Source organism: Talpa occidentalis, unplaced genomic scaffold (assembly GCF_014898055.3).
Source record: "Talpa occidentalis isolate TD23 unplaced genomic scaffold, MPIMG_talOcc4v2.1 talOcc4.2, whole genome shotgun sequence".
Lineage (NCBI taxonomy): Eukaryota > Metazoa > Chordata > Mammalia > Eulipotyphla > Talpidae > Talpa > Talpa occidentalis.
The window spans coordinates 39,341,606-39,353,565 of record NW_023602073.1 but is presented as its reverse complement, the minus strand read 5'-3'; the positions used below and the strand labels follow the sequence as shown (position 1 = coordinate 39,353,565).

The 11,960-nt window shown below is 48.0% G+C and overlaps 1 non-coding gene across 1 annotated transcript; it reads right to left on the bottom strand.

Moving 5' to 3' along the window:
* Positions 1-1,954: 1,954 nt before the first annotated feature.
* On the bottom strand, positions 1,955-2,061 carry LOC119253685 (U6 spliceosomal RNA). The gene has a single exon (XR_005127198.1). It is a non-coding gene; the product is annotated as a U6 spliceosomal RNA (small nuclear RNA).
* Between the last annotated feature and the right edge of the window lie 9,899 nt (positions 2,062-11,960).

The window sequence follows — 11,960 nt, the reverse complement described above, 5'->3', positions numbered from 1 at the left end:
TGCATACAAGAACGGGGGTACAGGCCAGAGGTGTGGGCGGTGAGAGGACTCACCAGAGACAGAGTGGGAAACAGAACAGGCAGATTGACTGAAATACACTGCTGAGGGGAGCAGCGGGTGAGTCAGGAGGGATCTGCTGCGCCATGTGGGTTTTTCCCTGGCTGGGGATCGAACTCGTGCTGCAGTGCCTGCAGTAAGCTTCATAGGTTGCATCTTAACCCCTTGCGCCACCAGGGAGGCCCCTAGAATCTCAGATTTTTGATAGGAATTTTAGTTAATTATTTTTAACATGATTTTTGATATGGCCAGATTTGAATCTATCATTCTGATATTTATTTTTTAATTGTCTCACATATTTTTTTATTCCATTTCATCTTTTTCTACCTTACTTTGATTCAAGCAAATATTTTTTTCTGTGAGATTAATTCTTCATGTGGCTTTAGATATATTTGTTTCAATACCTTTTACTGTGGTATTTAAGTCTGTATCTTTAATTTTTCAATATCTACTTAATTGAACTACATCCCATAAAATATAGGAAATTTACAGCAATATAGTGTTGGGAGCCATGCTACTCATGTTGTCTGACAAGGGTCGGGGCATGGGGCAGATTCCTAAAAAGTCAGGAATCTCGTTAGCTGACTCCTGCTAGATTTTCCTCATTTGTTTATGTCTAGTTTTATCAATTTCTGAATAACCAATTTGACGGCAAATGGCACTGTGTGATTCACTGATTCATGGATAGCTAGCATGCAAATTCTTGACTTAGGAAACCTACCAAAAGGGGAAGGAGGCAGATCTTTGAGAATGGCCCAGGAGAACAACCAGCCTAGCAGGCTGCCAGGCCTTGTATAGATATGCTTACTAAGGAAGCAAACTTGTCTTTTACTTACATGTCCATGTCTATGGTCCTTTAGGAGGGAAAGAGTTCCTTTTCAACAAGAATTCCCTTTTACCTTGGCGGTTCCTTTTTCTTTAACAGTTCCCTTTCAGTGACAATGGGTATGGTAGCTGTTGGAGTATGCATTCAAGAATAAGTCAACAACAATTTTGTGACTGGTTGAGCTAATAACCATGGCAGCAGAAATAATACACTTGGAAATAGTCAATGTTACAACTACTGATATGTCCCGTATTAACCATTCTGAGAACCAAAAACTATAACCATCTCCGGCCCTGCCTCTGATGAAATATTTGTAGTTCCTTAAAACAATAATCAACAATCTTACAAAAAAAGAAATTTTCCCTTGATCTTAAAGTTAGATACAGAAACTAGGCTGACTAAATAGTATAGCAGTAATAGGTAGAAAAACTCTTCTGTTAGATTAGGAGAATTCCCCCCTTAATTGAGAGCTTGGGCCTAGGGAAGAGTCAGTGCAGCTTGTCTGGCATTGACGCCCTCCAGGTGTTAGGGGGAAAGGATGTCCTGAGCTAATCCCATACAGGCTTTGTGGACCCCACCCCCACTCCAGACCAAAGTCATCAAGACATTGGGAAAGACAAATCCAGTCACCACCAAAGGGAAGGTGCTGGGACCTGAGGGAGGAGTTAAGCAGCCAGGTTGGGTATAAGAACCAAACACATGGGCCTTGGGGCACTCCCTCTGTTGCTCGCCTCCTGGCATCACAGCTCCTGGCTGGCGGCCAGCTCTCAGAGTGCCATTTGGGATTCCAGATCGGCAGATCGGGTAGGACGCATTTAAAACTTTGTCTCCCACTTTTCTCCCTGAGCTGTACATTTCCTCATTTCTCCTTCCCTTGTAAATAAACCTTTTATTAACTTTCGTGTGTGCCTGCAGTAGAGCATTGATAAGTCCTTTTAAATCGCGTGGGTGAGGACCCCACAGACAGGTCCCCCGTTTTGTATCAGGGCTGCCCTATAACACAGGCCCTTCTTGGTTCCCTAATATTGAATTAATATATTATTATTATTTTTTTAAAAGTAATTGCTGCTTAAAAATATGGAACGCTTCACGAATTTGCATGTCATCCTTGCGCAGGGGCCATGCTAATCTTCTCTGTGTCGTTCCAATTTTAGTATACGTGCTGCCAAAGCAAGCACTAATATATTATTGATACCGGAATTGTCAGGCCTAGTCTCCCAGCCAGGAACGGATCCCAGGCTGCAGGGCAGCGCTGAGTCCCAGCCACTAGACCACCACGGGTTGGTGTCTCACGAAGCCGCAGCAGGAATTTCGCAGACGCTCAGGCAAGCAAGCGAGAAGAGGCAGGTTTGTTTAGAGAAAGAAAAAGTTTATTGAGGAGAAAAGAAACAGAAATAAAGTGAGACTCCCAGGCCAGGAAACCAGGCCAGGGAGGGGCAAGGAAGCCAAAGTGGAGTCCTGTCTCTGGGAATATAGACCTTATTTCCCTCATTATTTCCAAGCTCCACCAGTCTCTTTGTGATTGGTAGTTCTCAGCTGCCTCACTTAATCTGCTACTGAGCGGGGGATCTTTACATTCCTTATCTATTGAAGAAAACCAGGCTGGCACGCACCGGTCTCAGTGCTGACCCCTTCCCATCCCCCCCTTGCATAAATCTCCTGCACTCTGACAAAGGGCAGGAAGGTGGTCTACCAGACAGGAGTCTGCTGCCCTCCTCATTTGTCCATACATTAAACCACTCTCCGTTTCCCCAAACTCCACCTCCCCTTATCACCTGAGGGAAACCGAGGCCAGCCTTAACAATGTTGTCCTTGGTCCTGGGATGTTTATTATTCCCAGTGGAATTCCTTCTATTCCTCTCGTTGTCCTTATCTCTGAAGCCTTCCTCAATGCTCCGAGGTCCCCACCTGCACTGTCCTTGAGGCTGCCTCATCCTCCCTAACGTGCCCTCGGATTCATTATTAAAACCATATACTATTAGATCATGATTTCTATATAAAAGCCTTCTGTTTTTTGCTTTAATCATGGTTATATGTCAGTCTCAACTTTATAGGTTAGTTAGAAAAAATCCCTCTGTCTACCTTCCCCCAGGTAACTTCCTGTCCTTTGTTTCCCCAGCCCTTAGTTCATCCTTCACCGCAGTAAACATAGAAATGTTAGTTTCAGTCACATGAGTTTTTACTAGTAATAAAATAGTTGTTTAAAATAAATGACTGTTCTAAGAACACTTTTGTTTAAGCAACTGTGCCTTCTTCAAAGAACGTTACAACCTCTGTTAAAGGGCAAATGAACCCCTGGTGGTTCTAGAGGAAGATGTGATCATTGTTTTCTTCCTTCTCTAGTACATATGCTTATGTACCTTGTAATGTATAAATTAAGGGCTGCTGAGACCCTCAGCAGAATGATGTCCCCACCCTGATCAAGTGTTTGCTTCTCCTCACTCCCCCTCCCTAATCTCTCAGATTTGTCCACGCCCTCTCATCCTTACAGGAACCCCTGACAGGACAGTTTGCCTAAGCTGCCCCCACCCCCCTGCAATATAGGTCTTTTTAACCACCTTAATGTTATTATTGTAATATATATATTAAACCAAAATACATTTAAGCCAAATAAAACTTTATAATACAAAAAATTAAGCAATCATATCAGTTCAATAAATTAAAACAAGTCTACAGAAAACCAGTATTATGTGTGTGCCTGTTATTATTTATTGCTATAAATGTGTTAGTTATTGCTATAAATTTCCCTCGACCTGGAAGAATTCCTTTAAATTCCTTAGGACAGAACTGCTAGCAATGAATTCTTTGTTTTTAATTACTATAGCATATTTACTGCTGGAGACCAGCCCCAGCTAGAAGTCGTGTCAGGGATCTCAGAAAGGAGAGGATGGAGTCGGTGAAAATTTTCTCTCAAAGGGCTGAGGGGAAGTGGAGCCATGTAGGAATGAGGAAGACACAAACACTTTAGTTCATGCAAGTATCTCCTACTGAGGGTCTCAGCGGGTCTTTATTTATACCTTAAGGCGAGCGGTGGGATTACATCAGCGTGAGCATTGAAGCAGAGCAAAGACAATACATATTTTCTCATGATCATGTAAAGACTCCCTTGGCCTTACACCGGTAGGCCATTTTTTTGGTAACCTAAGAACAATTTGTTTCCTAGGTACAGCTCATTTACTAGCATGATCAACAGCACAACATTTGGCAACATTTAAACTTTCCCAATTACAAACGTGGGTGTAAAGTTCCTATTCTATATTCAATTACTACAATCAATTTATTTCCTAGCACTCAATTAACTTGGTTAATTTATTTATTACTTCAAAGTAGTTTAAAACAATTTATCAGATCTACGTAAGTTCTACTGAAGTCTAACTCTTAACTAGAAATTCCTAGCCTCCACACAGCCTGCGAATTATTGACCTCATATACCAGGAAATGTATTGTTGCTGCAAACAGGTACCCCCTATGGTTTCCGAGCACAGCTGGTTCAGGGTAGCTTGTTCTCCATAGTTCTCAAGGCCAAAATATTTCTTTCCTAACTATACCTTAAACAATTTTTTTACTTCTTTTGTGATAGTTCATGTGTAAGAACAATAAGCCAATTGTTACCTGGGTCCAAATTAGGTTTTCACAGGCCAATTTGTAACTAACTTCAGCATTAACCAAGAACAAAGAGGAGAGCATTAGCAGGCGTTGCCATGGAGACTCCCTAGTTCAGATCTTCTTTGGGAAGTTTGAGAACTTCCTTCTTCTGGGAAGTACAACTTTCCCTCTTCAGGGGAGCACAGGAACTCCCCACTTCTCAGGAGTCTCCCCCAATCCCAGACTTTGTCAAGAGACAGCATGGGAGGCGCAGCCTGCCGCAATTTACTTTGTCTTCTTTCTTGCCATTTTTTTTCTTAACATCTTTATATGAAATAAAATTTACCAATTTTAGATGGACAGTTGGGTAAATATAAATAATAGAATCCTGGAACTACCATAGAGCACAGACAGCACAGCCCCCTCATCCTAAAACGTCCCCCTTACCTTTAATTTGTTTTATTTATTTATTTATTTATTGTTGTATTTTCATATTGTTGTTCATTTTTGAGGAATGTTGATTTCTCCCCTCAGGTGTTGTCCCCATAAAATTACCTCCACCAGGACACCCGGGAACATCAGCACACCCCTCCCATTTTGATCCCTTTCTCTCCCTCTCCCCAGATGAATGTCTCCAATGTATAGTTTACCTGCTAGTTTTGTCAGGAAGAAGCCCCCATCCCTTGTATGGTTTCCTTATGTTCTTCCGACAAGTGAAGCCATCCTCCATGACGTGAGTCCTCTGCTCACTACAGGAGGCAGCAGAGACCCAGAGCTCGGTGTCCCCTCCCACATCAGGACGAGGTCATCCCCCAGCCCAGGGCACCCCAGGCACCTTACCTTCTTGCCAAGCGCTCTCTGGGCTCTGAATCTGATCATCTCCTGCACCCACCCTCTGCCCGGGACTCCCACGTCACCCGCTCTCCACGGGGATGAACCCTGCCCACCTCTACACATCAGTCTCAAAAGCCACCCCCTCCAGTCTCCAGACCCTTCAGAGCCAACTGCTCCCTCAGTTGCCACATCCCACCTTGCCGCCTAGCAAAGTGTCTGCTGCCAAGGGCCCATGGGAGATGGGTAAGTGTCCAGTTGATTTTTAAAAGACAGTGGGGGAGGATGTCCCAGTCACTCATCTCTGGTGAACCTCACGCACTTGCAGTTCTGCTACAAAACTCACCTTAGTCCTTGCACCTGTAACAAAAGCCCCCTTTCTCCTAAGCCTGCATTTCCCACTCCTAAGCTAAAATGAATTCATCACTTTGGAAAATCAACTGCAGTGTGGACTGTTGGTCTTTGCGGGACATGCCCAGAGGGCAAGCCCTGTGTTTGGGGCGGGGGTTTGAGGCTCTCCTAGTAGGACGGGCCCCTGAGCATTCACCCTGGAGGCTTGGAAGGCCCAAATCTCACACCCCTGCTCTGGAAGCTCTTCCCAAATGATCTCTCACCCTTCACGGTGTATTGTATCTTCTCCAAGATGATAAAGATGTGCGGGAAGGAAAACAACGATCAACCAAGCAGGTGAAATAGCAGACGTGGAGACACCGAGGGTTAGTGATGGCAACATAAAATCAGCCAGAGGCCAAGTACCCCAAGCAGACAAGCCTCGGGCATGCACGCTGGGAGAAGCCAAGCCAGAGAGGGGGTCTCGGCACGGCCTCACCTTCCTCCTGTCCAATGGGGGGAGCGCTACCCCATTGGAGAGGTTAAGGTCGGACACAGCACCTGCAGAATGTCCTGAATCTACAGAGGTGAAAAGAGAAAAACAAGGGCAAGGGGAGGAAGAGAAAAGCGGCTTAGAGAAGACAAGAAGGTCAGAGAAGGAAAGAGAGAGCAGCTCTGGACGATGGATGCTGGAGACAAGGGTGACGGATCATACCGTGGCCTGTGCCTTCTTCCCAAACGGCCACTCACCACCTCGCCTGAGGCAGGAAGCAACATGAACCAAGAGATGATCAAAGCTACCAAATCAGTCTGGAAGGCGCTGATCTGGCCCAACAACTTCATCTTCCAGTTGAGGAAATTGAGGCCTGAGAAGGACGTGACTTTCCCTGGGATCACCCAGCAAGCCGGTGGCAAAGACGGACTCCCACCTCAGAGGTCACCTAATCCCAAGCACCCGGGGCTCATCTTTGCCGCCCTAAAGGGAGAGGGTGTCCTCACTGACTGGCTTCCCCTTGAGGCTGGGGATGAGGGAAATTGCCAGAGCAAGAAGTCCATAGCGACGCCCTGTACTGAAGGCTCACTGCGCACCAGGCCCCGCATGAAGGGATGAATGCACAATCCTCTCACGGATGCTGCCTAGATTTAAGTAGAGCTGTAGCACCCTGACTCACAGGTGGACAAAGAGCTTAAACAGTGTCGCCCCAAATCAGATCCCCAGCAGTGCTATGGAGAGGCCACACTCAGACCCAGGGTTCTTACCCACTTCTTTCATGCTCTTCACCTCTCACTCAGCTGCCCCTGGAGCACCCCTCTCCCAGCCTGGCTGAGCAAGAGTTACATCTTCAGATGACTTACAACCACTTCCAGTGGTCTCTTGCAGGAGACCCCAAGATGTTTTTCCTTTGGTAGTCTCTCCACTGTGGAGAGGAAAAAGAGAGTTGAGGCTCACGAGAACGGCAAACCCCTGTACTCACACCCCACTTTACAAGTTAGATTTGCCATCTGACGTCATGCCACCAACATCTCCACCAGGTGCTGTGAGTAGTCCCCCCATCCCATCCTCCCAATGACAGAAGAAATGGACTGATAACTTGGTTTAAAGAAAAAATGTTTAGGAATTTTCACTCAGTCTTCAGACTCGAACTTCTGGGATGCCATGACTCAGTAGCTGCCAGCAGGCAGCGCTGCTCAAGCTCCTGCACCAGTGGATGCTGATGGCAGGAGGCAGTGAGGGGACAGCCAGGGGCACAGCCAGGCACATTTCAGAGCAATCTGTTACAATCTCACATATGTCTGCATACGTGCATTAACACAGAAGGCTTTTTTTTCTTAGGAGACTCAAGCAGAATTGATGCTTCAGTCGCCTGTTTATCCTGTGGTGAGCTGAGCAACCCATGTTGAGACGACTGGGGGAAGATTCCCAACTGGGAAGGTCAGTTTGCTGGGATCTGATCCACAGAGGGTAAACAGATCACTCCAAAGAGCACTGATTGGGGGGCACTCTGGCCCCAGGGTCATAAGGAATTAGAATGTGAGATGGAGGAGTCAGACAAAAATTGGAAAGTCTCTGCGGAGAAGTAGAAACCCCGCAGAAAACCAAACTAAACAATTCTTCCCAGTGTCTCCCAGAGCAGTTGCCAGCGTTTCAAGTTTACTAGGGAAGTGCAGGCTTAGTAGGTGCTCAGTGTTTAAAGGTGGGGTACAGTACAGAGCAAGCGAGCCTGAACCCTCTCCCAGGGTCGGGTCTTGGGTCCCCTTCAAGTTGGTAATCTGCAGCCACAAGAGAAACCTGAAAGGGGGTTAGTCCTGGGGGCTGGGGCAACAAATCAAGCACCCAGCTCTTGATGTGACATAAGGATGTTTCCCAGGGATTGTGACGTAGCTACATTCCACCCCTTGCCCCTCCACGCACATTCACCGCTCCTCTTTGTCCTGGGCCAGCCCATTTATGAGAACCCCTTCTCTAGGTGCTGCTCCCTCATTACTGCTCTCTGGTCTGGCAGAGAGCCAAGGGGGTGGCTCAGGCCTGGTAATGAGGGTCTTCTGCAGGGATGCGAGAATGTGGGTGGAGAAGGAGTTGGTCAAAGGTGGTAGGAGACATTTCCTGAATGTGAGCCTGTGTGAATTTCAGGAGGCAAGGAGCAAAAAGAAAAAAAAAAAGTAAAGTCATCATTAGTATTGGCCCCAAGAGCGGGAGGAGCCATGACACTATAGGATTTTGAAACCATGTCAGCGGGGAATTGGAGCCCCCAATTTCCCTTTCCATGTCTTTGCGTAGTTTCATGAAGCTTCCACATTTTGTTCTACAATCTTTGATTCATTGATACAATAACAACATTCTTCCCTGAGGAACAGGCAGGTGCCCCCCTTGTTAGCCGTTAACAGGTCCAGAGCCGCCGTTTTGGAGCATGGCCTGTGCCAGGGAGGGGAGCTGTCTTTGTGACGATGCTAAAGACACAGAGGTTTTTTCTAAGGAGGGGTAGATACCTTTAACCGAAATGTTAGAAGTGCAGGAATGAAAGCCGACAAGGGCATCAGTTGGATAGCAGGGGTAGCTGTGATTGGAGTCCCATAGGGGGACTGAGAGTTGGGGAGTCTGGCAAGCAGCGTCTGTAATCTTCTTTTTTTTTTTTTTTTTTTTTTGATAGAGACATGCTTTATTTATTTGTTTGCTGGTTTGTTTGTTTGTTTTGTTTATACATGCACTGGGTACAGTCAGAAGCGCGGGAGGTGAGAGAATTCACCAGAGCCAGAGCGGGGAGCAGAGCAGACAGAAGGACCGAAGTACACTGCTGAGGGGAGCAGCGGGCGGCAGGAGAGGTCTGCGCGCCATGTGGGACCCTCCTCCAGTGGCCGAGGAGCAGCCGGGGATCAAACCGGCGCCGCAGAGGCCGCGGGCAGCTTCGCAACCCAGCGCTCAACCGCTGCGCCACCGGGGAGGCCCTGTAATCTTGATCATAGTGGCATTGAGATGAATTGGAGCTGCCGCCAGTAGAGGCCTCTGAAGGGAAGCACAGAGGAAACCAGAAAGGTATTAGATCCAAAAGAGTTATGTAGGAATAGTATAGCGTTTTGTATTTTACGAATCCAGGTTGAGGGTGTCTCAGTCTTTTCTGATGATGTTAGGTGATTTTGTAGGACTTGCTCTGAATGGAGGATGTCCTGGGAGACTTGGACTGTGGCATTTTGTGTCGGGACATAGTCCCTTGAGATGGGAAAATGTTGCCACTGGGTAGGAATGCCAGCCAGTGTACCCTGTGGCTTGGACTCCCTGTACCCAGCGTAGGTCCCAAGGACCTGAAATAGTATAGTTAACTTGATTCGTATTGAAACCCGTATTATGACAGATGGAGAGAACATTCGGCCTTTGTCTGGAAGGTGCACTGTACATGACGGGCAAGGGCACCCCCCATATTCTTTGTAGGTATTCTTGCAATGATCTAAGGTTTGATGGTAAAATAAAGAAAACATGGTGTTCATAGTGTTGTTAATTGATGAAAGAGTTAGGGTGAGAGTGATGGGTGCTGTGCATCCGGCCTGTGGGCATCTGCAGTACCCACCAAGTGGGTAGTCTCCGTGGATCCTGAGACAAAGGTCTCCCTAACTTTGAATTTCCACACATAGGACACTGAGCTAGGGGAGATTTTGACAAGAAATGCGCATCCTAGTAGGACCCAGGTTACAACATACATACTGTTTGTCTTCGGGCGCACGTTTGACCCGAGAGAGATGGTGCCAGGAGTGGTCTCCCAGAGGTGTTACCACTATAGGCGTGGTGAGAATGACTGTGTGCGGACCAGTCCATGGAGGCTGCAGTGGATTTGGCTGAAGGGATTTGAGCAGAACTTGGTCTCCTGGATGCAGTGGTGGGGAAGGTCAGTTGAGGAGGTCGAGATTCGGGCAGGACTGGGTAAGTACTGGTCTGCATGTTCCTGGAGCAGTTGCAGAGCTCTCAGGAGAGTTTAGTCAGGTGACCCTTGATTAGCTCATTGGCGCGCTCCACTTTCCCTGAGAATTGTGGGTGGTGGGGAATGTGAAGCTTCCAGGTGATACCCAGAGCTGCGGAGACCTGCTGAGTAATCTTTGAGATAAAAGCTGGACCATTGTCAGATAGGACAGATGTGGGGAGGCCAACGCATGGGATAATGTGGTTAAGAAGGGACTCGGTTACCCCCTGAGCCGTTTCTCTAGCTGCGGGGAAGGGCTTGACCCAACCTGTTATTGTATCAACCGTTGTGAGCAGATATTTAACTTTTTTGTGAGTAGGGAGGTGAGTAAAATCAACCTGCCAATCCTGTCCGGGTAAGTGTCCACGCAGCTGGTGAGCTGCAGAAGAAGGAGGTTGGTGAATTCCCCCTTGAGGTGATCCAGGAGCACCGGTTTGACGATGGGAACACAGCTGCCAGACTTTTGCATTCAAGAGGGTGGAAGAGCAGACTCAGGATTTGGCGTTCATTAGGTTCTAAGTCGGAGTGATGGAGGGGACAGATAGAGAGAGAATAGGACCAGGATCTGCAGCAGAGTGAGTTGCGGGAGCCCTTGTTGCTGCATCAGCCTTGTTATTCCCTGTGGTCACATAAGAATTGTCCGTGTGGTGTCCTTTACAGTGGATCATGGCGACTTCAGTTGGAAGCTGCAAGGCCACTAGAAGCTTAAGGGCAAGTTTAACGTTCATGATGGGGGACCCCTGGGTGGAGAGGAACCCCGTTTCCTGCCAAATCGCAGCAGGACTGTGAGCCATAAGGAAGGCATATGTTGAATCCGTATAGATGGTGACTTTCTTATGGTTGCTGAGGGTCAGAGCCCCGGTAAGTGCTCTGAATTCTGCCTTTCGGGAGGTGGTTCCCCGGGCAGCTTTCCTGCCTCAATGACCTGATTGAGGGTAACCATGGCCTAGGCAGCCCTCCGCTGACCTCGCGCACCTTCGCAAGAGCTGCCGTCTACAGACAGAGTCCAGTAGGCATCTGACAAAGGGGAGTTGGCCAAACCCAGTCTGGAGGTTTGCATTTTGCCCAGGATTTCAGGGCATGAGTGAGCGGCAGAAGGGGGGCCAGAGACAGAAGAGGGGCTGGGTTGAGAGAAGTTGACTGAGTGAGACTGGCCAGAGGGTTTGCGATAAAGAGCACGTGGAAGTCCTGTGAGCGGGCAGGAGTGAGAGTGGAGAGCGGGCCGGGAGACAGGAGGGCCTGAAGGTGGTGCGAGGAATGTGCTTGGACAGGTCTTCCCAGAGTAAGTTTGAGGGGTTCCCGGGTGAGTAGAGCTGCTGCCGCCACCAGGGCTCTAAGGCAAGGTTGCCAGCCCCTGACGGTGGGATCCATCTGCTTGGAGAGATAAGTGACAGGACACAGGGCTGGGCCCAGAGGCTGGGAAAGGCCACCTGCCGCCATACCCCTATGTGCGTCTGTGCACAGGAGGAAAGGCTTTTCTGGGTCAGGAGGCCAAGGACAGGTGCCCTAAGGAGGAATGTGTGAGTAAAAGGAAGGCCCTGCGGACCTCCCGGGAGATTGGAGAAGTCCTTCGAGGGAGGCTTTTGCTGTGTCGTACAGTGGCTTGGCTAGGAAAGCAAAATTAGGGATCCAGTGACGGAAGAATCCGACCAACCTAGGAAGGAAAGGATTTGTTCTGCCGATCAGGGGAAGGAAGGTCCCGGATGGCCTGTTTTGGGTCCACCGTCAGCTGTTTGGAGGAAGGAGTTAGTGGAAGACCCAGATAGACGGCTGTGGGAACTGAAAGTTGGGCTTTGGACGGGGAGACACGGTATCCTTTTGAGCCCAGGAAGGTGAGGAGTTGTGCAGTGTGTTGCTGAGATTGTGGCAGAGAAGGTCTGCAG